General features: G+C 34.3%; 1 long non-coding RNA gene across 2 annotated transcripts; it reads right to left on the bottom strand.

Moving 5' to 3' along the window:
• Window positions 1–1,453: 1,453 nt before the first annotated feature.
• On the bottom strand, window positions 1,454–17,126 carry LOC107854600. Of its 2 annotated transcripts, XR_007048162.1 has the most exons (5): window positions 16,894–17,126; window positions 5,001–5,221; window positions 4,620–4,901; window positions 4,302–4,403; window positions 1,454–2,704 (listed from the first exon to the last, which is right to left on the bottom strand). It is a non-coding gene; the product is annotated as an uncharacterized LOC107854600 (long non-coding RNA). The 2 variants fall into 2 exon arrangements; XR_007048161.1 differs by having other exon boundaries at window positions 4,620–5,221; window positions 16,894–17,124.
• Between the last annotated feature and the right edge of the window lie 9,516 nt (window positions 17,127–26,642).

The following is a 26,642-nucleotide window of genomic DNA, read 5'->3' as shown; positions in this document are numbered from 1 at the left end:
ATATTATAATGTAGTCTTTTTATTCTTATTTTTAATTCTTTACGTTTTTCAGAAATAATTTATTTTAATTCTTTGTATTGTTGTACTTTATTCATTTTAAATTATATTTATAATATCTTGGCGGATATCTAAATCTAATTTTATCATAATTAGGTGGTATGTGTTTCATTCTTCTAGATTTTAAATGGATTATTAATTTTGATTCAATACTAGATATTAATGTAATTAAGTAGGCTAATCTTTGTGTGTCTTCTTTTGTTTTATTTAGACTTATATATTCTGAATAATTACTAATTAAAGATTCTTTAATTTTTCTAAAACCTTTTCTATTTTTAAATGGTCTTCGCATAATTAATTTAATAATTTATAGGTAAATTCTAATAACTCTAACATATATCTCACTTTCGTATTTTTTGAATTACTGGGCTCTGATACCATTTGGAGGGGGGTGCTAAATAGAAGGACGGTCAGTTAATTTCCTATTAAAACGTCATAATTAGATTTTCATATACATAGGGTCTTATGTATATAATTGCTAAATTATGTATATTAATTAGGAAAGATAAAAAATTAATTAAGAAGATAGGAGAGAAGGTAAATATGTTTAATAGAATTGAAATTTATGTTATTTATACTTTTAAAATATATTACCTCACCAAGTTTTTAACCGCTCCATACCCATCCTAAATGGAAAACTCAATCTTCTTCTACTTAGTCATCAAATGGGCTTGAATCGGGTTTGTAATAGAGGAACTATTTTTTTCCAGTTGTTGTGGGTCGGAGGAGTAAAGAAAATGAGGGAAGTAATTTTTAAAGCCACATGATATTTTTGAAATTAATAAACCAAATTTTGAATTTTTTTTGGTAATTTGAAAAGATAAATATGAACTATCTAATGAATAGTGATGATATATATGACAATTTATTAAACGGCGGGTATATATGTACACTACCTTTTAACAAAGTGTATATCCATCCTAAATCGAAAAGTTGAGGGGTTATTATTGACCTTTTTTCTTTTTTAATTTATTCAAAATCATGTGGCTCTAGTTTGCATCGAGTTTATTCCTTTAGTATTATTATATATAAGATAAAAGAACCTAAAAATTTAGCAATTTATGCTTTATTTATTTTTGGAATTTAACTATTTCAAAAATTTATTTTTTTCCTCAAAAAGAGAATTATATGAAGAAACTTTTTGAGAGTATTCCGTCTTTTGCACCTGAAGAATGCAATGGCAGTCCCTTGAAGATACAATTTGTTTTTTGTGAAGCAAAGCCCAAAAGAAAAATAATCGAAATGAAGTTTCTCCATTTTGGATTGTATTTCTTTCGACATGTCATTTTGATACAATGGTCTAAAAACACTCTTTTAGTATCGAACTCTTAGGAAAATGTCAATTCAGTGCCAACTCGACAAAATATACAATTGGGGAGAAAAATAATCATTGATGTGTCATTTAATAGAAATAATTATATATGATCAATCAATAAACAAATGACATCTGTTGTTTCTTTATTATTATCTTTTTTTTGGGGGGGGGAGGTATTTTATTAATTACCAGGTACTCTTTACAAATCCACAGCCTAGTTACAACTCAACTAGCCGTCTTAGATTTAAAACAAGAAAGAAAACAAACTTATCTCTATCCTATAAAAGATCAAACATATTGTCAATACTAAGAAATAGCTCAAGACCTAGGACTTCAGAAGGTTCAGTGTTGGAGCGAATTTTGGATTCTAGGTGAATCTTTAGCACTGCAAGCAAATACAAGCTCATTGGCAATGTCCAGTGGTGATCTTCTTTATTTCTCAAACACTCTCTGATTTCTTTCTATCCATATAGCATGAAGGACCTCCTCATAAATCATCTTGAACATATGATCAGCCTTGGACCTGCCTCGAGCATGTGACAAATTCCAAGAAATATAATCATCCTAGTTAGTCGCAGTAAACTATTGTCTCTTCAGCCAGTTTACAATAAGCACACCTAATCTTCCTCCAAAAGTAGTAGTCTTAATCAGGCCAAATACCTGTATTTCAAATATTCTTAATTGAGACGTAAGGTATACATTTACTTTACCCCTTCCCCAGACTCCACATTATGAGACTACACTGGTGCGTTGTTATTATTGATTGGAATGCATGCTCAAGAATGAAAAGTTTTAAGACGCTATTATTTCCTTGCACCAATACAATAGTGAAGTTTACAATCACTTATGTCTATCATGCACTAAGTGCCTAAAAAGAAAGAGTAGATTTTTTTTTCATAAGTGTTTTCCCGTGCATATCAATAGATTGGTTCTTTGAATGGTCTTCACAAAAATATTACAGGAAAAGATAAAGCATATTTTCATTCGCGTGTTCGTCTCTTTTGTGTTTAATATAGTCTTAGCCTTATCAAGAAAAGAACAAGCAATTTATCAAATAACCAACAAATATGATAAAAGATATGGTACCATCATGATGTATTAAAGAAAAGATAGAAATATAAACCACATACCATGTAAGTTGAGTATAGTGAAATTAATAGATGTACCAAGTAAGTTCATATTTTACTAGTGTAAGCTCTCGCAATTAGCAAAGTTCAGGCGGAGTACATAGGCCTAGTTTTTGCATCACACTGATCGTGATTGCAAGTTAGCAGTATATTGATGAAGTGCACCTACAATGATATGATGACGAAGTCCAGTAGTTTAATGCACCTGTAAGGACATTTTTTCTTAAAATTTATACGTAGTTTAAAAAGAAATACACACGAAATATGAACTGAAAAAATATGATGAGATCTATAACAAATAACAACATGCTAGAGTGATTCCACTAGTGTGATTCAAAAAAAGTGGGGTATACGTAGACCACCTTTATCTTATGCGAGGTATAAAGGTTGTTTCTGATATGACAATATATAGAACATGCCACGGGATCACCTTTGTACCAGTTGATTTTTTTAAACTTTTTTCCTCTTATTTTGTCTGGATGATTCTCTGATCTGTATATTTTGTTGGTGGCTATGACAAGAGCAAAGTAAGATGTTTCACCTAGATCTAGATATGAAATGTGTCAAGACTTGAACGACATTCCTAACCAAACCATTCTTTCAATAATACACATCATGGCCCTTCTCAGTTACATATTTTTAAGATCATTAACCGATAGTTAATGCCCTTCTAAGCAGTGTTCTTGAATCATGTAGGATTAGAGTGATTTCATTATGCAATTGAGTAATGAAATAGAGTAGTTAATGCCTTTCTAGGTTACTTATAGTTTGAATTAAATAGAATAGAAAAGTAGATATCAAAATCAACAAGATGCAGTCAAAATAGGGAGTAGTATTTGTATTTCTCAATCCAAATAAAAAATCACTCATGATAAAATGGTATTTATACATTCCTAAAATAGGCAGATTTAAAAAAAATATCGAAACTAACTTCTAAAATACTTATTCATCTATTTATATATAAAAGGCCAAAATAGGAATCTAACTCTAAAGAAATCTGAAATTATCTAGAGGATCTCATGTGGACATAGAGTAGATGGAGAAACAAACAAGGATGCAAGATATTGAATTCAGAGTTGACTAACTTAAGTTGCTTACACAAAGACAATGTTCTGTAAACATAACTTCACATACATTTTGTATATAGAGGTTACAAAATCAAATTGCATACAAAAAAGCTGCAATACGCAACATGTGTTATTTAACGATCTCAAAAACTAACTTTTTTTGAGTTCTGAGAGTCCTTGCTTATAATCCAAAAACGTAAGAGTTTATAATAGCATTGAAAAAGACATTTCAAAAGACAAACACTTTTGTTCAATAAAGTTATTTCCTCATACTAATTCAAACAATGTAAGGGAGATAATTTTTATTTCCTTATCATCCTTTTCCTTAAAGACCCTTCTTAAAATTTAACATTAGATATGATACTCACACTAAGCTCAATACTCCAAATTCCAGCACTTATGGAAAAATAATTAGCATTATACTTAGTATTGAAGTGAATTGGATGGTGAGCTGGCTAGTTAGTTATAAGAGTGATGATTAGCCAATGATTAGAGAAGGTTAGCTTGAACCTGTAACTAATTGTGCTAAGTTGTACACAGTTGTAGTATCCAACTACACCTCTATAAATAGATGTAGTTATACTTGTTGTAACTGTTTTTCCCAATATATCAAAATATCTTCTTCTTTCACTACTCCTAGCTAAATTTTTAGTTTCAGCCATAGTAGAAGCTTGAATTCATAGAAAATAACATGGTATTAGAGCAGTAATGAGCAACGTGACTGGGATCACTCACATGATAGTTCTCAATAAGAGTTGTGTTTTGTCAGTTGCAATTTCCAAATGGCATCGAAATTGCAATCTACCTGAGCTTCCCATGAGGAATTACCTGCAATGTCTGCAAAAACGTGTGCAATACTCATCCCCTGTATGTTCATCCATCCGACACACTAGGATTGGTATTAATTCTAATCAAATTAACTAGATCAGAAAATTATGGGTTATGGAATCGTTCGATGATGATTGCATTGCAAGCTAACAGAAAACTGAGATTTGTTACAGGTACTTGCAGAAGAGAACAATTTAGTACTAAATTGCATGAAGATTGGGAGACCTGCAATGCAATCGTTCTTTCATGGATCATGAATATAGTCTCTGCAAGCCTCCTTAGTGGCATTGTGTACTCATCGAGTGCATCTGGTGTGGAAGGAACTGAAAGAGTGTTTTAATAAACTGAACCATGTCTGTATGTTTCAATTGCATCGTGAAATTGCCATAATTTCTCAGTGCATAGATTCTGTAGCTGTGTATTTCACTCGATTGAGGGAGATCTGGTCTGAGTATGATGATTTGGTCCCTACACTAGGCTATGATTGTGTGAAATCAAAAGAGTACACTGAGCATTTGCAGAGGCAAAGATTAGTACAATTTCACAGCAGATTGAATGAATCATATGACCAAGTTTGAAGACAAATATTGTTAAAAATAGTAGAACCTTCTCTATAGAACCTTCTCTGAATCGGGCTTATGCTCTAATTAGTGAAGATGTGAGTCAAAGATCTTGTCCCTTTCCAGCATTGGGAGGGAAGGGAGAACCTTTAGCTATACAGTTCAATCGAGGCCAGCCCAACAAGGGTAAGAAACTTTTCATCAAATGCGATCACTGTGGAAGAGGAGGCCATGCCAAGAAAGAATGTTATTGGATGATAGGGCATCCTGCACAGCTAGATAATCATAAGAAGGCTCATGATGTTGAATCCAAAAGAAAAGGTTACTCTAGGAGTACTGACAGAAAGCCATATAATTCACACCTTGAGAGTAAATCCTATGACTCTCATTTTGAAATAAAGATAACCTTTGCCACAAACAATGTTATGATTGAGCGTAGAAAGTCTTATGTTACCAAGCATGGAGCATTAAATAACCCTGGTTCTAGTGCAAGTATGCAGGCTTCTATAGATGCATAATATGAGCAGCTTCAATAATTATGTGGTAAGAATGCACACGGATCATAGATGAATAGTACAGACAAATTCAAGAGATGTTGAATGAGAAGAAGAATTATCCTGACAACCACATTAATCGGGCAGGTACTGTTACATCACTCTTGGCTTGTAATATAAATCTTGTGAGTCATTATAGTTAGTTCAAAATTTGAATTCTCCTCTTATTCTCAAAGCTTGCAAACCAAAAAAGAATCTTAAAACAATAACTTTCATACTTATTCTTTTATCTTAAGGAGATTAAAGAACTTCTTTTGAAACTTTAGGAATTCAAGGACTTATGATTATGGAACTTTGGGACTCTTTAGGAACTTGGGAGTGTCTTCTAACTGACATAAACCCTGTGAGCTGACATGGAGTCTAACGTCTTACCCACATTAAGGAGAGTTGTTCTACCTTTTCCATCTAATAGAACCTTAACTTTAGTGATCACTTGTATTAGCCCACTAGGGGAAAATCATAAAACTATGGTGTCTCGTAGTTCTGGGGCATAAAATCTTGGAATCAAGTCCAACTCGGTGCTAAATACTACTCTCATACTTAGGCTTAAAATTTTTTAAGAAAATCCACTTTAAATAATAATATAATGTGTAATGGAAGCTAACTATGCTTCGCTTTGCTTTAAATCGTAGATAAAAGTGGATTCCTATCTTAGCTTAGGATCAAAGCTCAACCTTCTTTATAATCAAAGTACTTGCTTGTTAAGTCATTCTAATACATTATTTTCAAGAAACATCACAATTCATACTTGACTTAAAGCATATATACATACTCAAATAGTCATAATTTCATAACATATATACATACTCAAATAGTCATAATTTCATAATGAAGCTTAAATCTTGACTTCAACCTTGGGAACACTCAAAAACATCAATTCATGGTAGGGATGTGCAATTCGTAGAATAATTCCCCAAATTCAAACATAAATAAGTGAAATAACATGCAATTTCAAGACAGGAGCAATTTATAAATTCATAACCTCAAAGTAAAGTAAATTGGGCAAAACCTAGTTTCAAAAACATGAAATTCTTTAATAAAAATCAAAACTTTGAGCACAAGAACGGAATGAATTTGAATGAAAATCCCACATACCTTATATTATGGAATTTGAATGAAATCTCACTTTTGTGACTCTATTCGCGACTTTGAACGAATATTCTTGATACCCTTGGTCTGGGAATTCTGATTCTTGAAGAAATTTTAAAAAGTGATGGTTAAATCTTGAGTTCTCTTGAGCTTTGGGTTGAAACCCTAGAAAGTGTTCTTGGTGAACTTTAGAGAAGAAGGCTATATTTTGGTATTTGGGGACCTTAATCCCATGTTATGAATGATAGAGGGTGGGGGTAAAAAACTAAATTACCCCTCTTGGAAGCGGATCTTAAAATCTAAAAAACTGGGCATCAACGCAATTGGTGATGCGGCGTGTCGATGCCATCGACGCGATACTGACGCGTCGCGCCATAATTGTGCCAAGCCTCAGTACTTTTGACTGGCAGTTCTTGCAATAAAATTGACCAATGCGATGGGCGATGCAAAGCACCAAATCGCGTTGGTTTACTATTTTGGGACACCAAACGTGGTGCGAAAATTCTAAAACTTGTTCGAGAACACCTATTGACTTCCCTGATCATGAATTAGCTAAAATATCAACTATCAAAGGTCGAGAAGGTTGGTAGTAAAATCCTCAAAGTTTCGAGGATCTAGAAATGACTAAGTCCCAGCACTTAGCTAGATTTTCTAAGTCTAGGAACTCTTTGGGCATCGTTTAAGGGATTTAGACGATGAGAATTTTGTAGGGTCTTACAATATCTCCCCCTTGGGAACATTCGTCCTCGAATGCCATTAGTTAGGTTAAGAATATAGGGAAAGCTAAAGATGTACAGCTGAAAGAATTTATTAAACTGACTCTACATCGTCATAAACTTTGAGTACTTTAAAGAATACATGGACTCATAATGAGAATAGCTATATAGCTGAATCTTTGGTTAAAGAGAATGAATTAAGAAAGAATAGTACCTTCATCTTGATATGAACTTGTGGAGAAGATATGGGGGTACTTGGCATATCTACTTCTGCTTCCCAAGTAGCACCCTCAACTGACTGGTTTTGCCATAAAACTTTGACCAAAGGAACTTCTTTATTCCTTAGTCTACGAATCTAATGGTCTAGGATCTCAACTGGAATCTCTTTATATGAAAGACTGTTCTAAATGTCTAAGATCTCTGAAGGATCTACTATAAAGGAATCACCAATGTGCTTCTTAAGCATGAAGACGTGAAAGACAGGATGAACAGCTGACAAATCTGCGGGCAACTCTACCTTATAAGCTACTTTCCCAACATGGCTTAGAATTTTATAGGGGATAACATAAAGGGGACTAAGCTTCCCCTTCTTGACAAATCTTTTCACCCTTTTCATAGGTGAAATCTTCAAATACACCAAATCACCTACCTCAAACTTAAGGTCCCTTCCCCTCACATCTACATTTGACTTTTCTTCAATCTCTCACTAATCATCTTGACTTTGTCCATAGCCTCAAACACTGCATCAGGTCCAATTATAGCAGCTTCACCCACTTCAAATCAACATATGGGTGATCTATATCTCCTCCCATAATGAGCCTCAAACGAGGCCATCTGAATGCTAGAATGATAAATATTGTTATACGTAAATTCAATCAATGGAAAATGCTCATCCCAACTTTCTTTAAAATCAAGGGCACATGCCCTCAACATATTTTTCAGATTCTGGATGGTCCTCTCATCCTGACCATCTGTCTATAGATAAAAGGCAAAACTAAGATGCACTTGGGTACCAAGACCCTTCTGAAAAGCTCTCCAAAACTGAGAAGTAAACGGAGTACCCCTATCTAAGATGATAGACAAGGGAACTCCATGCAATCTGACTAACTCTCAGATATACAACTTAGCATAATCCCCAGTTGTATAAGATGTATGCACTGGCAGGAAATGTACTACTTATTTAACCCATCTACCACAACCCAAATAGAATTATGATGATAATGTGAAAGGGGTAAACTAATCACGAAATCCATATTCACATCTTCCTACTTCCAAGTGGGTATACCAAATTCTTGCATTGCACCACCAGGTCTTTAGTGCTCTACCTTAACTTGTTGATAAGTTGTACACTTTTCCACTAACTCTGCTATATCCTTCTTCCTACCACTCCACCAATAGATTTCCCATAAGGCGTGGTACATCTTGGTAGTGCCGAGATGAATAAAATATCGCGTACCATGTGCTTCAGCCATAATTCTCTGCCTCAAATCACAAACACAAAGAACACACAATCTACCCTGAAACCTCAACACACTATCTCCCCCTTGGAAGAAAACTTCTACTCTTTGGTCCTTAACTGACTTATTCAGTTTGACCAAACTATGATCTATGTCTTTCTTCTCCTTTACTTCTGAAACTAAGGAGGATTCAGAACTACTCTGAACCCACACATTACCTTCAACTGAATCAAATAACCTAACACCTAATCTAGCCAAACGATGATCTTCACAAGCTAATTCTTTCTTATCCTTCTCCACATGAGCCACACTACCTATAGACAATCGACTAAGGGTGTCTGCCACTATATATTGGCCTTGCCCAGATGTATAACACACTTATATCATAATCTTTTAGCAACTCTAACCATTTTCTTTGTTAAAGATTCAACTCTCTCTGAGTAAACATATACTGCAGGCTTTTTTGATCAGTAAACACATCAACATAAACACCATAAAGATAGTGTCTCCAGCTTTTCAAAGCAAAAACCACAGCAGCTAATTCAAGATCATGGGTTGGGTAATTCTTTTTATGTGGTTTCAACTGATTAGAGGCATAGGCTATAACCTTACCTCTCTGCATCAACACATAACCCAGGCCAACTCTAGAGATATCATAATACACCACAAAACCATCCGTACCATTGGGAAAAGTTAATACAGGGGCTGAAGTGAGTCGAGTCTTCAACTCCTGAAAACTCTTCCCACACGAATCTAACCATAGGAACTTAACTTTTTTTTGGGTCAATCGGTTTATGGGAGATGTAAAGAAGAGAAACCTTTGACAAAATGGCGGTAATATCCAGCTAGACCTAAGAAACTCCTAATGTCTGATGAAGATACAAGTCTAGGACAATTTCTTACAGCTTCTAGTTTTTGGGGATCAACTCTAATGCCTTCGGCTGAAATAATATGACCCAAAAAAGCTACTGACCTTAACCACTCACACTTACTGAATTTGGTGAATAATTAATGATTTCTAAGAGTCTGCAGGACAATTCTAAGATGGTCTACATGGTCATCCTCACTACGGGAGTACATAAGAATATCATCTATGAATACTATGAAAAACATATCTAGATACTATTTGAATGCTCGATACATGAGATCCGTGAAAGCTGCTGGAGCATTGGTTAGCCCGAAAGATATGACTAAAAACTCAAAATGAACATAGCGGGTTTAAAAGGCTGTCTTTGGAATATAACACTCTCTTACTTTAAGCTGATGATAGCCGGATCTAAGGTCTATCTTTGAGAAATAAGTTGCACCTTGCAATTGATCAAATAGGTCATCAATTCTAGGAAGAGGGTACTTATTCTTGATTGTGACCTTATTAAGATGATGATAGTCAATACACATACACAAAGAACCATCTTTCTTTCATACGAACAGGACGGGTGTGCCCCAAGAAGGAATACTGGGCCTTATGAAACCTTTGTCTAGAAGATCTTTGAGTTGCTCTTTCAACTCCTTAAGTTCTATGAGGCCATATGGTATGGAGGGATAGAAATAAGTTGTGTATCAGGAAGAAGGTACCCCTGGGAGATTTTCTAGAAAAACATCAGGAAACTCATTAACTATGTTGACTAATTGAATAGTTGGAGTCTCAGACATAGCGTCTAACTGAATAGTTGGAGTCTCAGACATAGCGTCTTTAACTCGAGCTACATAATAGATGCAAGCTTTGGATATCAACTTTCTAGCTTTAAGATAGGATATAAAATGACTCTTGGGAGATACAGAATTTTCGGACTACTCAAAGACTGGCTCATCTAGGAATTGAAACTTAACCACACGAGTACGACAGTCTATAGCTGCATAACAAAAATGAAGCCAATCCATACCCAAAATAAGATCAAAATCGACCATATCTAACTCTATCAAATCAGCGAATATGACCTTATAAAGAACAGTAATAGGACACTTTTTATAAACTTGCTTAGCAATAACTGGCTCACCTACTGGGGTAGAAACTAGGATAGGTTCAGAGATCTTTTAAAGATTTATCTTAAAATTCACAGCAACTAATGAGTTCACATAAGAGAAACTTGACCCAGGGTCCAACAACACATAAACATCAAAGTGAAAAACACGGAGCATACTAGTAACAACATTTAGAGAATCCTCATATTCCTGATGGGATGGTAAGGAATACAATTAATTCTGGCACTGACCGCCAGCTGTGCTGGATGAAGCACCCTGGGGAGGGGCTGGATGGGCTAAAGGAGTTGGTGCACTGGAAGCCTGATTCTGGGGTCGAACATCTCTGTTCCCTTGCCTAGCATGTGGATACTCTCTAAGTCAGTGGCCTAACTTACCATAACCAAAACAACCCCTCTATTAGGTCAAACACTCATCGGGATGGGTTCTACCACACTTAGAACTTGGGGGATAACTGGGCCTGTTACTCACACTATTCTAGGATCTGGACATAGAAGACTTATTCCCCTACTCTTACCTATTTCTGGGTGTGGTAGCACTAGCTAATAAAGCTGCTGGCATAGACGAACGGCTCTGAAACTGCAGCCGGTTCCCTCCATGGGATCTAGTCTTACCATACTCATATTGCTCTGCTCTATCCCTCTTATTTTCTCTTACTCTATCTCTCTCCTTTATCTTATCTGCCTCAATCTACTGAGCATGCATCATCAGTCTGGAAAGATCTATTTCTCTATTGAGCATAGCAATCCTACACTTCTTAACAACTGATCCAGACATACTAGTCATAAACTTACTTATACTGGTTACGGGGTCACCCATAAAATCAGGAGCATACTTGGATAACTGGTAAAAATTGAGGCAATACTCATTTACTGTCAAAGATCTTTGCCTCAGTTTCATAAAGTCCTTTATCTTTATTTCCCTAATCTCAAATGGGAAGAACTTATCCAAGAACATATCCTGAAACACCTACCAAGTCATAGGAGCTGCTTTCTCCCCTTTACTCTTCCTTCACATAACAACCCAATCATATGCAATATCTTTCAGCTTATAAGATACCAATTCTACACTCTCTTCCTCAGAAATATACATAACATGGGTGATCTTCTTCACCTCATCAAGATATAATTATGGGTCCTCACCTGCTTTCGACTTATAGAACTCTGGCAAATTCTTCCTCATAAAATCTCAAATCCTGGCTACAGCTAAATCACCTCCTTCCTAATGCAGAACTGTAGCCTCGTTATTGGCTTGAACATTTGCGGTGACCCCCTAGACTAATGCCTGAAAAACTATCCAGAACTCAGCATGAGACACATTCCCATTAAGGGGATCAACAGGCTAAGGTTGGTGGTTATCATTCTTATAGGAATTAGCTCTTTGGGGAGGCATTTTCTATCATAAAAGAGCATAAATTAATAATAAAGAGAGACAATTGTAAGCACGTCGAATTATGAAAGAAAGAGATAATTTTTCCTAAAATGTCTTATAGCCTCTTGCTTATAGATATGGCACACTACACACTGATGAATAAGACTTGATGTAACGCGGATTGTCAGACTCCCTAGGACTCTTTAAACCTTAGGCTTTGATACCAAGTTTTTAATGCCTTGAAATCTCATCACAAAGCATCACACAGTACTTAAAGCTACAAGTAGCCCTAAGCTAACCCTTTGAGCCTGCTACTACTTCTAACACTTACTTTAGGATGAATAAACCAAGCAATAATGCTATATTATATCATTTTGAACTGAAGTAACTAAAAAACAATATCTAGATAGAAAAATACTGAAAAATCTAGAAACTTCAACCGATAGTCCAACAAGCCTCTACTTACTAAGAACTAGAGATTTATTAGGACAAACCTCCAACTGACTCGTACTGAAATGGAAAGGAATAAACTAACTATTACAAAGAATAAAATTAGGAAAATAGGCCCTCAAACTATGAGGACTCACCAACAGTAAGGATGTAGATAGAGGTACTCGAAGATCACTATCGTTGTTGAGACTGAGCACCTGAATCTACATTATGAGATAATGTAGCACATAGACATATATATAGATCAGTACTTTAAGGATGTACTGAGTATATGGGGGTGTATGCATTAAGTAAACAATATCATTACTCTTTATGAAACTATGCATGTAAATATGAATGACTCATATAGCTTGAATAAGTTTGAAATATAAATCTTATAAGTCATGAACAATGAAACATGTAATATAAATCTCATGAGTCATTATAGTTAGTTAAAAATTTGTATTCTCCTCTTATTATCAAAGCTTGCAAAACAAAAAAGAATCTTAAAATAATAACTTTCAAACTTATACTTTTATCTTAAGGAGAATAAAGAACTTCTTTTGAAACTTTAGGAATTCAAGGACTTATGATTATGGAACTTTGGGACTCTTTGGGAACTTGGGAGTTTCTTCTAACCGACATAAACCATGTGAGCTGAAATGGAATCCAACGTCTTGCCCATAATGGGGACAGCTGTTCTACCCTTGCCATCAGAATAGAATCTTAACTTTAGTGATCACTTGTCTTAGACCACTAGGGGAAAATCATAGACCTACGGTGGCTCCTAGTTCTGAGGCATGAAACCTTGGAATCAAGCCCAATTCGGTGATAAATACTACTCCCATACTTAGGCTCAGAACTTTTTAGGAAAATCCACTTTAAATAATACTATAATGTGTAATAAAAGCTCATTATGCTTCTCTTTGCTTTAAATCTTAGATAAAAGTGGATTCCTATCTTAGCTTAGGATCAAAGATCAACCTTCTTTATAATCAAAGTACTTGCTTGTTTAAGTCATGATAATACATTATTTTCAAGAAACATCACAATTCATACTTGACTTAAAGAATATATATATACTCAAATAGTCATAATTTTATAATAAAGCTTAAATCTTGATTTCAACCTTGGGAACACTCAAAAACATCAATTCATGGTAAGGATGTGCAATTCATAACATAATTTCCCAAATTCAAACATAAATAAGTGAAATAACATACAATTTCAAGACTTGAGCAATTTATAAATTCATAACCTCAAAGTAAAGTAAATTGAGCAAAACCTACTTGCAAAAACATGAGATTCTTTAATAAAAATCAAAACTTTAGGCACAAGAACGGAAGAAGTATTCTTGTTCAAACCCCGCATACCTTATATTATGGACTTTGAATGAACTCTCGCTTTTGTGACTCTATTTGCAACTTTGAATGGATATTCTTGATACCCTTGGTCTGGGGATTCCGATTCTTAAAGAAATTTTGAAAAGTTACGATTAAATCGTGAGTTCTCTAGAACTTTGGGTTGAAACCCTAGAAAGTGTTCTTGGTGAACTTTAGAGAAGAAGGCTATATTTTGGTATTTGGGGACCTTAATCTCATGTTATGACTGATAGAGAGTGGAGGAAAAAAGACCAAATTTCGCCCCTTGGATGTGGATTTTAAAAGCTAAAAAATCGGGCATCGACGCAATTGGCGACTCGGCATTTTGATGGTATCGACGCGATACCAATGCGTCATGCTATAATTGCGCTAAGCCTCAGTACTTTCGACTGGCAGTTCCTGCACGAAATTGACCAACACGATGGGCAATGCGGCATAACAAGATTTTATTGGTCCACTACTATAGGATACCAAATGTGGTGCAAAAATATCAAAAATTGTTCGGGAATAGCTATTGACTTTCCTAATCATGAATTAGCTAAAATATCAACTATCAAAGGCCGAGAAGGTTGATAATAAAATCCTCAAAGTTTGGAGGTTCTAGAAATGAATAAGTCCCAACACTTAGCTAGATTTTCTAAGTCTAGGAACTCTTTGGGTATCGTTTAAGAGATTTAGACGATGAGGATTTAGCGGGGTCTTACATATATCATATGTTGACTGATAGTTATAGAAAAGTATTAGTAAATTTCTCAATGACAATCGAGCCATAAAATTTCCATGAAGCTTCCAAGGACCATAATTGGGTGGAGGCTATGAAGAAAGAAATCAAAGCCTTAGAAGATAACCACACTTGGGAAATAGTTGAACTTCCAAAGGCAAAGAATTCCATTGGTTCCAAATGGGTATACAAAATAAAGTTCAAAGCAAATAGAGAAGTGGAAAGATACAAAGCTAGATTGGTTGTAAAGGGATATAGTCAAAGAGAGGGACTTGATTATCATGAAACATTCTCTCCTATGACTAAAGATGGTGACAGTTAGATCAATTATATCCTTGGCAGCATCAAAAAATGGGATTTATGTCAAATGGATGTGTATAATGCCTTCTTGCAAGGTGACTTGGATTAGGAAGTTTACATGACACTTCCTCAAGGTTTTGGAAGGCAGGAGGAGACCAAAGTTCGCATGTTAAGAAAATCATTATGTGGTTTAGAACAAGCATCAAGGCAATGGAACATAAAGTTGACTAAAGCTTTGATTGCAGCAGGGTACTGCCAGAGTAAGTATGACTATTCTATGTTCACAAAGAGAAAAGACAATGATATTGTGATAGTGTTGGTTTATGTAGAGGACATGTTGATCACAGGCAGCAATAAAGAGTTCATACAAGAGACAAAAGAAGTACTGCATAGGAGGTTCAAGGTTAAAGACTTGGAAGAAATGAAATTTTTCTTATGGATTGAAGTCTTGAAATTAAAGAAAGGAATTTTGTTGAATCAAAGGAAGTACGTTCTTGAATTAATATCTGATTTGGGGCTTGGCAGTGCCAAAAAAGTAAACACACCTATAGATATGAATCAGAAGTTTACTACTGCAGCTTATGATGGGTGTATTGGAAGCCAAAATGATATGCTTTTGGAGGATGTAACAGGTTTACCAAAATTTAGTTGGAAAGTTGTTCAGACCTGATATTAGGTTTGTTGTGCAGACCCTTAGTCAATTTATACAAATGCCTAAGAGGTCATTTTAGGATGCAATAATAAGGGTGGTGAAGTATTTGAAATAGGAACCAGGTTTAGGGATCATGATGAGCAGTTTTTCTACTAATTCCTTGTGTTATTTTTGTGATGCGGACTGGGCCTCATGTCCCAATACTAGGAGGTTAATATCAGGCTTTGTCATCAAATTTGGAATCTCCTTAATATCTTGGAAATCCAAGAAGCAACACACAACCTCAAAAAGTTCTGCTGAAGCAGAATACAAGAGCTTAGCAACAGTTATAGCTGAAATTTTATGGCTACTGGGATTATTCAATGAGTTGGGAGTCAAGGTTAATGCAGCAGTTGATGTATTTTGTGATAGTAAAGCTTCTCTACAAATTCCAGCTAATCCAATTTTTCATGAATGTACCAAACATATAGATATTAACTGACACTTTGTGAGAGATAAAATCAAAGAAGGAGCAGTGCGAACACATTATATTAGGACTAAAGAATAGCAGGAAGACATACTGACAAAAGGACTCAGCAGAGGTCAACATATATATATTTTAAACAAACTTAGAGTGCTTAACTTGATGTAGCCTCCATCTTGAGTGGGAGTATTGAAGTGAATTGGATGGTGAGCTGGCTAGTTAGTTATAAGAGTGATGATTAGCCAATGATTAGAGAAGGTTAGCTTGAACCTGTCACTAATTGTGTTGAGTTGTACATAGTTGTAGTATGCAACTTCTTCTCTATTTATAGAGGTAGTTGTACTTGTTATAACTGTTTTTCCCAATATATCAAAATATCTTCTTTTTCCTTCACTCCTAGCTACATTTTAGGTTTCAGCCATAGTAGAAGCTTAAATTCATAAAAAATAACACTTAGAATCAATTTCAAAGACTGTCATTCTCAACAAATAATGTTCAGAAATACCAACAGACCCAATATAATTTCACAAGTTAGGACAAGAAATGGTAAAATATACGCAAACCTCATTAAAACCTTTGTGAGGGTAGAGAGATTATTTCTATCAAATCCTTGAATCAAGAACGAAAACATTCAAAGTACGATTACATAAAAAATACAATAGTATACAAAGCAAATAGAATTTTTATGGAGCAATAACAGAAAGAAAATAAGTGAGATTCAAAAGAATAGATACTTTCTAGTAACCACTAACCACGAGGCTCCATGGTCATACACTGATATGTGAAAGAGACAAAAATGACCTGAGAAGAAATGAAAGCACTAACCCTTATAGGCCTTCCCAATTTTGGCTTTTGTCACTATGAGGCAAGGATGCTTATCAAAGCTCGATTTGAGAGTAATGAGTTTCTCTTTCGATACTCAACAGTCATGTTAATTGGACCGATCCTTTTAAATGAAGTACCTTATCAACTCACTGAGATTCTAAGAAGAAGAAGCAACTTGTACGTTAAGTCGGCAAAAAATTTTGCGGTTATTCTCCAAAGATTTTTTTTTTAAATTAAAAAATAAATATATAGCCACTTGATTCCAGTCTCTAAACATTTGAGAGAAATTTAGAAGAAAAGGATTTTTTTTGTGTGGAGGGGTAGGGGAGGGGTTGGAGGGGGAGAAAAATAAGTCGAAAGACCTCCAATTCTTTAATTGAAAAAAAGAGACAACTGGATCCCATAATATTATTAAATTAAAAAAGATAAAGTCGCTTAAATTATTGGGATAATTGTTCGATAACTACATTAGTTATCGCAACAACTATCAAAGTTGTCGAACAATTTTGTACAGTTATTGAACAACTTTGCAAAATTGTCGAACAACTTTGATAGTTATTGAGACAACCTTTTTAGTTGTTGGAGCAAAAATGTTTAAAAAGAAACTAAAAAAAATTATGCTTTTACCCAATTTTTAAAACTTGAAAAACCCTCACTTAATTGAGAAACTTATTTTTTCCTTTTAATTCAAGGTCGTGTTAGAGGGGAGGGCAATGGAGAAAAATTAATTAATATACTAGTATTTTTTAAAGTTGGAACCTTAGTAAGGGTTTTTGAATTATTCGTGACAAAAAACTTTTAAAATGGTGTATAAGTGACTAAGTTTTAATATTTGAGTGTAGGTGACAACTATTTGATTATGAATTACAGAAGTTTGAGAATATTACACGTCTTTTAATTTATACTTTGATCCAATATAAACCCTAATATAACTAAAAATAGAGGGAAAAATGTTCTTTCTCCGCTTTCTCTCTATTCACATTTATTGTTGTTTTCTCTCTCTTTGCTTTTATTAATGTCCATTGTTGTTGTTTTTTTCATCGTCTTCCTTTTCATCGCCATTATCTTGTTCTTAATTATCATCTCTTCTTGTTCATCATCATCTTCTTCTTCTTCTTGTTGACCATTGTTGTTGTTGTTACCGCTATTGTTTCTACTTGATCAAATTTTTAGGTCAAATTTTGTTCGTAATATCACTTGGACATTACTTTTTAGGTGATTTTGGTAAGTAGAATTATAATTTTTAGTTGAATTTCTAATCTGGGCACACTATTACTATTTTTTTTTCAATAATAGACAGAACCTGAACATGAATCCAATATATGAGTCAATTTGTTAGCAATAGGTAGTAATCTATTGCAATGGATGAGTCATCCATTTCAATAGATGACTCATCTGTTCAATTTATATTACAGAATCTATAGTGCTATAACATGACTCCATCAGATAGGTCATCTATTGCAACATGTGACTCACCTATTACAGTAGAACTTGAAGTTGATTCCAATAGATGAGCAACAGGTGAGTAATTTGTTGTAACAGATTATCCACTTGTTGCAACAGATGACTCACCTATTTGGATTCATGTTACAACACTATAGAACCTGAAGCTAATTCCAATAAATGAGTCATCTACTGCAATATGTGAGTAATTTATTACATTAGATGACTCACCTTTTATAATGGATAACTCATCTGTTAGAATTAGCTTCAAGTTCTATAGTACTGTAACATGAATCCCAATAAGTGAGTCATCTGTTACAACAGATCACTCATCTATTGTAATAGAGTACTCATATATTTCAATAGATAACTCATCTATTGGGATTCATATTATAGTACTATATAACCTGAAGTTGATTCCAACAGATAGTCATTTATTGAAATAGATTATTCATATATTACAACAGATGACTGATATGTTGGAATCAACTTTAGGTTTTATAGAGTTATAATATAAATCCCAATAGGTGACTCATCTGTTGTGATAAATGACTCATCTATTGCAACAAATTACTTAGTTATTACAACAAATTACTCACTTGTTAATAATGATAGTGTAGTATAAATATTTTTTTTTTGTTGTAAATACTATACTATAATTATTAATTTTATGATAATATCATTATTAACTTTTAAAACAAATGTGTTTAGGTACCATTAATGGAAGGATCAATAACAACTGGGGTGGATTGTCATGGTGAATGGATCGATAAGAACAATCGATATATTTGCCGTTGGAAGGAGGGTGAAATGTTAGACGATAGCGATGACAGTCCAAGGTGATATTTTGTGTGATGATTTTGTGAACTTAATCATCGTCTATTATTGACTAAATTGTCAACTGAAATATGTTGTTGTCAGCTACATGCACAGTTCCTTTGAAAATCAGAAGGTCCTACCTTTTAAGATAAGCGATCGAATTCGGTTGTGTGTTTATCTGAGTGATTCAGCTAGGCCAATTTTAAGGGTGTAATGAGAACCAAAATGTAGAAAAGAACAACAAGAACAGAAAAATATGTTTGATGATAAATTGAATGATTTGGACATGAATATTCCAGATGATTATGAGAGTAAAGACGAAGAGAAGGAGGATCATCAAACAGACGAAGAGAAGGAGGATCATCAAACACCTACGCCTGTTGTTGGGAGCAATACAATGGGCAATTCTTCTCAATCAATACAGTCGGTAAATCTTCAAGATGATGAGACTGATTTTTACAAGGGAATGACATTCAAGAATAAGGATGAACTAGTCACTTCTTTGTATATTGCTTGCTTGGAAAAAGATTTCAAACTAAATAAGATGATTAATTCGTGCAATGTGTATTGTTTTAGATGTTCTCATCCGAACTGCAAGTAGTGGTTAAGGGCTGTGAAATACTTAAGTTCTGATAGATTCGTCATTAAAATTTATGAGAAGTATAAAAAATGATCATTTTTATGGAGTAGCTAAAGTGTATGATAGAGGTGAGTTTTTTGACCATTTCAATCAAATAAGGGATATGGTACCCAAGACAACACAATATCTCAAATGTGTCAATTTTGAGAGATAGAGTCGGGTATTTTATCCAACAAATAGGTACATTATTATAAATTTAATGTCTTTTTTGAGTTTATTGTAATACTTTATGTCTTACTAAGTGATTTTTTAGTATAGCTATAATATTATGACATCAAACATAGCTGACTTGGTGACTTCAATACTTGGCGTTGAAAGAGAATTTCCCATTGTGGCGCTATTTGATGAAATAAATAAGAGGTATCCCAAATTATTTCATTAAAGGTATATGGAGTTTGTGAACTCAAGAAATAGACTTGTTCCTTCAATGGAAAAAAATATCAAAGTACCCCAGTTTGAGGAATAAGTTATTGGCTCATCAAATAGCAAATTACAAGTTCAGTATCGACAGTCGTGATAATGTTACCGCGATCGATCTTTAAAGAAGATCGTGTACATGTAGAGTTTTTGACTAGGACAAAATTCCTTATCCATATTCTATGGAAGCATTTCGAGCATAATATGGTGAACAATATAGAACTCAAATCTATAAGTACATGTCTCCATATTATTCGGTGAAAAGATATATAATGGCATATTGTGAGAATTTTAATCTAGTGCCTCCTAAAGATTCTTAGGTTGTTCTTGCTGAGTTTTTGGAGAGATTAATACATCCTCTATATATTGGCCCAAGCAATATCAAACTGGGAAGAAGGCCATATAAGAGGAGGCATAGAGTCAGAAAATTATTTCCATCAAGAAAAAAATAAGTGCTCCATATGTAAGAATGTTAGCCACAAACGAACTACATGCCCGGATCGTAATACACCATGATCGTTGTAGTAAATAGTCTTGTGTTGTTGCTTGATTTAGTTATGACTTTGATAATTTTAAATCATTGTTGGGAGTGTATATTATATAAAATTTATTTTTATTTATGATCCAATAATTATTTGTGCATCAATAATAAAAGGTAACAGAAAATTAACTAAATACAACAGACTACAAAAACATTTTTAGTAGATTACGTATCTGTTACAACAAATGGCCCTACTGTTGCAACAGATGGTCCATCTGCTGGAAGAACACAATACAGTTCTTGCCACTAGATTGTTTTCATCGAACAGATGACCAATCTATCGCAACAGATGGGCCACCTATTGGAAGAACTCAAAACCCTTGCTACTGGATTGTATTTTTCCAATAATGGATCATCTGTTTCAACAGATAGGGCATTTGTTGGAACAACAAAATATAGTTCTTGCCACTTGATTGTGTTCTTCCAATAGATGATCATTCTGTTGCAATAGATGGTCCATCTGTTGGAAGAACTCAATACCCTTGCTATTGGATTCAAAATTATGCCAATTCATTTAGATTTCATGTGATATTGTTTAAGTGATAGACTCAATAAATTAACGTTGAAAAATTCATCAAATATATTTTTTGTGAGATTTTTTATATGGACTCAACCAAACCAAACTTCTTGTAGTAATTGGTTTTTTTCACTGCCAAACGCTCAAACCTATACCCCTTAATATCTTAAGAAAAAAATAGACAGAATGAAAATTAAATAAGAAATAAAGTCAAACATAGATTATTTCATTCATTACAAACAAAACACTTACAACATTAGGTAGATTTGATAAAAATAAAACAAAATTCATATGATAAAAAATATAACCTTATTATTATTATATATTATTATTGTCAATTGGAAATACATTGGGCAGTAGCAGGCCCCTCAACCTTTGATTATCATGAAGCACCCTTGCTCTCATGGCACTCAAATCCCACCGGAGTTCATGAACCTGCCTTTCAAGTTCCCACACACTGTCAGCAAATGTCATGTCCCAAACCAGATCATTCATATCTAGAACATGCATGAACAAAAAACGTAAGATACTAGAGAAAAGAAAAGAGTCCAAATGTAATACAACATATACCAACAACTGGTAGTTAAACAAAAAAACATACCTTAACATGTTAATAATTTTCATGTTAGAAAAAGAAAATAAAACATACCTCAATGGATGAAAAATAAATTTGTTTTTGGAAGAGAAGTGGTTGAAGATGTAATGTTGTTTTTATGCAAAACAAGATGCAAAAAATAAATAAAGTGGAGGGAGATAAGTAAGGAAGACCTATTTATAGAGAATTGAATGTATTAGCAAAAAACCTCAATTGTTTGATTAAATCAAACTAGTGAATTTTTGATTATTTAAATTAAAAAAATCAATTTAACTTTTCACCTTTTTATTGTTTACATTACTTATTAAAATTAAATAGCTAAAAAGTCATGTTTATCATTTTTTTTCCTTATTAATTATTTAGGAACCATTTTTCCTTATTAAATAATCAAAAGGTCATGACTTTTCACCTTTTCAATAACCCTCTTTTATTAATAACCTTTTTATTGAGTTCTTCCAATAGATGAGTAATCTATCGCAACATATTGGTCATCTATTAGAAGAACTCAAAACTTGGATTGAGTTTTTTCAATCGATGGCCCATCTATTTGGAGAACTAAAAACTTGCTGCTACTGGATTGAGTTCATCCAACAGATGACACATCTGTTACAACAGATGGTAAATCTATTGGAAATACTCAATAAAGTTCTTATGGCTTATTATTGTACTACATTCATAAAACTCCCTTTAGATTTTTCGTTTCTCCATCAGGTTTGTAGTTGTTGAGATTGTTGTTACCCTTCACAGAAGAAAAAAAAATAAAGGTTTTGAAGATGGTTACCATTCGAGACTCCATAGTTTTGTACACTACTTCATGATATGAACTTGTAAGACCCCCCTTAAAATTTCAATCAATTTATCTTTGACTTTCTCATTTTGGTAATATCAATTTTTGACTCGAATTGTGTTTTGGGATGTTAAAAGAATAATTTGGAAAGGTTTCAAAATTTTTAGAAAGGGTTTAGGGAAATTTCAAACTTTGAGGCAGTGAGCCTTAACTTTTTTATGGGTCACAGAGGTTATCCTCCGCAATATTGGTGTGGCATGGAGGATAACGATATTGGCATGTGACACCAAGGCAATTTTTTTTACAGTTTTGTTTTTATTCACTTGGGGTGAGGGTTTTTTGGTATTTTCATATTTTTCATAATTTTTAAACATAAAATAGTCATATTCTCATTAGTTTATAAAGATCAAATCCTTCTATTACACTCTCAAACAGAAAATCAAGAATATTTAAGGGTTTCACTGTGCATTCATCATTTAGACTCCAAACTTCAAATTGATTATAAATTCTTGTGTGTTTCAGGCATGTATCTCTTCCCTAAATTGATTTTATATAAAAACATATATTTAATTGTTATCCATGTGGTTTAATTGTTGGATTTTGAATATGGGTTGAGGGGTTTGGAATAGTTATTACATGAATTGAATTCTCATGATTTTGAATTGATTGTTTATGCTATATTTTTATGATTTTGAACTTATTAAATGCATGGGTGTTGGAATTGTAATGAGAAACATGGGTTTCCAAGTTTGATAGTTTAATGATTTGGAATTGGCTTTAACCTTAACCTAACTCGTGAAATTTATTTGAAACATGTATACATACCTAAATTACTTCACTTTTGAAACCTTGCATTGCATAAGAGGCTAATGAAACACAAATTGGTTTTGAACGTCCTTGGCGGCCATGGATTGGTTTTAAATTGAAACTTTGGAGTTAATTTGGCTAATTGGTTTGGAATGGCATAATGGGATTAGCTTGCAAGCTTAAATTTATTTGGTATGATGATACCAACCATAAATGCCAAATTTAATCCTTGGTTAATGGAAGAAAATATGTGTAAATGGTTTTAATTTGGGCTTGAAGGAGGTTGTGTAGCTCATTGTGGAAGGTGGAGGTCCCGGGAGGATCGATACTGGAAATCACATTTGCCGGCGTGCGGGTATTTATGACCGTGTGCATAGTTTACAATATATATATATATATATATATATATATATATATATATTGGAATAGTTGGAGCCTCGTGGCTTTGGCCCTTTCTTGGATTTCTTTAATTCGTGCGACTAACATGCACTGAGGCTTTTTCAGCAAGGTAAGCTTTTTAGAGCTACACATTCCGGGTTAATATTTTTAAAATGTCATGCTAAAACCTTGTTCCCTATCCTGATATCTTATATATATGTATATAAATATGTCCATTGCGGTTTTGACTAATTTTTGGACATGGCATTATGTTATTATTTCTACTGAGTTACAGGTTAGCGCTCACCCCGCTAACCATCCTAGGACACTACATTTTTTCATAATGTAGAGTCTGAAGACACTTCTTTTACCCCTATGCAATGTTAGGTGGATTAGCACATTCGTCAAGCAACTGTGAAGTAGTGAGCCTCCACTCTTCAAAAGGCCTTATCATTTCCATATTCTTTTATTTTGATTCAGTACTTTTGGATTCTTTGGTCTTGGCGGAGTCATGTCTTGACTTTCTTATTATTCTTGTTTTTTAGGCTATTGTGGAAAAATGTGGGTTGGTTGGTTATTGTTTTGACACTTAGTTTTAGTGATTCATTTATCTATCTTTTTGTTACTATTTAGTTAACTTCCGCATTGTTATTATGATTATTATTATGCTCCTAAGGTCAGGTTAAAGGGGTGGTCTCTAAACCTGGTTTGGGTCATGGAAAACTTAGTATTCGAGCATGATACAGAGTTGTTGGGTGTACACAAAGCTGTGTCAATTAGAGTCCTTTTTATGGGTGTGTAGCGCACCACACTTATAAGAAGAAGGCTACAAGGCATTTCAGAATGTTTTCCTTTCTTGTGTTCTATCTTCGGTCTATAGAATCTAGTGTTATGAAACATCTCTAACTCTTAGCTTCTTCGCATTTCAGATCATGCCTTTCCAAAGATTTGATGGTCATATAAACTTTGCTAGGAACTATGTCCTTCGTGAGGACAATGTGGAGGGGACTCGCCCTATGTATGGAGTGCAGACCCAGTCTAGGGTCCCTGCTCCTGATTGTCCTGCTCCGGTGCAAAGTTCCACCTATCCCCACTAGTCCTCCCCAGGCTTCTCAAAGTGGTGATGTCATATGACCCCAAACTAGGGCCTAGTCATATTGGGCATTTTAAGTCTAACAAAGATCGGAGACCACCCCCAATACCCAACCATAACCGTTTTGCACCCTATGTCAAATGAATTCCGAATATATAACAAGATGAACTATTAATAGATTAAGGATATTTAATAAAGTCTATAATCATAATCCAACAACCTCAACTAATTGTCTAACTGGTGCCAACCTCAATGCCAATATCAATATCAAGGATGACACTAATATCGATATCACCCATGTCCGTAGTAGTCTGACAAAGCCTCTATCCAGAATCAATAACATTCGGTCGGGACATGCCCCCGACCATACCCAAAATCAAACCAAAGAAATAACAAAAATAAAATAAAATGGAGCCTTCCAAAGTATGGAAGCTCACAATTTCAATCTGACCCAAAGCTGGCCCCAAATTCAAGTCACTGAGCAGGATGAATGTTAGTATGGTTGGTTTTTGCATCATATGGGGATATAATACCCAAGGATGGTTGGTGAAGTGAATACTAGTATTTCTCAGGGATAGAGATAAAATAATGTCATTACTCAAAACCAAATAAAATAACCATATACAATCACACACACACATAAATATATATATATCATGCCGGGATAGGGAGACATTTCATAGGAGAGCCCAAATTATTCCAAGATAGGAGCTTAGAAATCCTCAACAATCTCACCTGCAAAGACCTAGCAGACTTTAGGTGGTACAAAGATACCTTTTTAGTAAAGGTCATGATCCGACCTGATTGCAACAATGTTTTCTGGAAGGAACGATTCATTAGTGGCCTCCTTTCTCTGTTTGCAGAAAAGGTTAGGACCAAAATTAAAGATAGATTCGAGGGAAAGATCCCTTACGATATCTTAACCTATGGTGACTTGATAAGTTTCATCACCACTGTAGGGATAGATCTCTGTACTGACCTTAAACTTAAGAAACAACTTAAGAAAGATAGTACTTCCAAATATGGGTTAGGAACCTTCTGCCAGGACTATGATTTCACCAGTCCTAGCAAAACACATAGGAAGAAGTCCTCCAAATCTCACAAAAGGACCACCTCAAACAAAAGGTCCTTCAAAAGGGAATCTTATAAGCCTAGTAGAAAGACCAAATGAAAAACCTCTAAAACTAAAGATACTTGTTGGACTTGTGGCAAGATAGGCCACAGAGCGAAAGACTGCAAGTCAAATAGGAAGAAGAAATTAAACCAATTAGATCTCTCTGAAGAAACCAGAACAAATTTATTCTCTATAATGTAAGATTCGCCTGAGTCTTCTAAGCCTTCTGACTCCTATGTCTCGTCCAGTGACGAATACAACAATGAAGAATACATCAACGCCGCTTATAAAATGGATCAATCCCAATCTGGCCAAGAATGCGCTTGTACCGGTACATTTTGCTCTTGCACCAGAAAAATTGTTAATGTCATTTCAGGAAATCCTAAAGAAATCCTGTTTGACATTATAGAACACATCCAGGATGACGAGGCTAGAAATAAATATCTTCTAGAACTCAAACGATTAATGCTTTCTCACGAAGAAAAACCCCCCAAACCCATTATTCAGCCTTTTAGCATGAAACAAGTTATGTCTAGATTCAACAAACCTGCGAAAACTTCTATTGCTGATCTTAAGGGAGAAATCTCTACGTTAAAAG

The sequence above is a fragment of the Capsicum annuum genome, chromosome 12 (assembly GCF_002878395.1).
Source record: "Capsicum annuum cultivar UCD-10X-F1 chromosome 12, UCD10Xv1.1, whole genome shotgun sequence".
Classification (NCBI taxonomy): domain Eukaryota; kingdom Viridiplantae; phylum Streptophyta; class Magnoliopsida; order Solanales; family Solanaceae; genus Capsicum; species Capsicum annuum.
Note: the sequence above shows the minus strand (reverse complement) of the source record. Positions and strands in the feature narration are given on the sequence as shown.